We start from the raw sequence: 501 nt of genomic DNA, 5'->3' as shown, positions 1-501 counted from the left end.
GTGAAATAGTGAAACAAAGTGCGAAACGAAAAACTCAAGATGAGAAACAGAGAAAACCATAAAAAAGAATATTCTCAGCCACCCCTGATATGAAATCCTATAAACTATGATCACTCTATGAAAAAATCTATTAAAAAATCTGTGTGAAGCTATGAAACTATATGAACATTGTACAGTTTCTTAAGATTTTTTTTTTCTTTCTCTCGGCATATCGAAATTGAGCTTTTGATATAGGCAGCGATTCGTTAACTAATGCTATTACAGAGGCCTAGATCAGGCTGTCTGCCGTGACACTCTTTACATCTCCCAAGGCGCAGTACGTGCAGTGCGAGGGTAGGTGTGTGTGCGTATGTGTGAGCGGATATTTATATATAGATATGAGAGTATATCGGGAAAGGAGGAACACGGCGTAGGTCCACAACGTAAATACTGCGTAAAATGGGCCAGATAGGACAAAGGAAATAACACATGAATGGGCGAAATCACGCTTTGATATTGGTA

The sequence above is a fragment of the Penaeus monodon genome, chromosome 19 (assembly GCF_015228065.2).
Source record: "Penaeus monodon isolate SGIC_2016 chromosome 19, NSTDA_Pmon_1, whole genome shotgun sequence".
NCBI lineage: Eukaryota > Metazoa > Arthropoda > Malacostraca > Decapoda > Penaeidae > Penaeus > Penaeus monodon.
Note: the sequence above shows the minus strand (reverse complement) of the source record.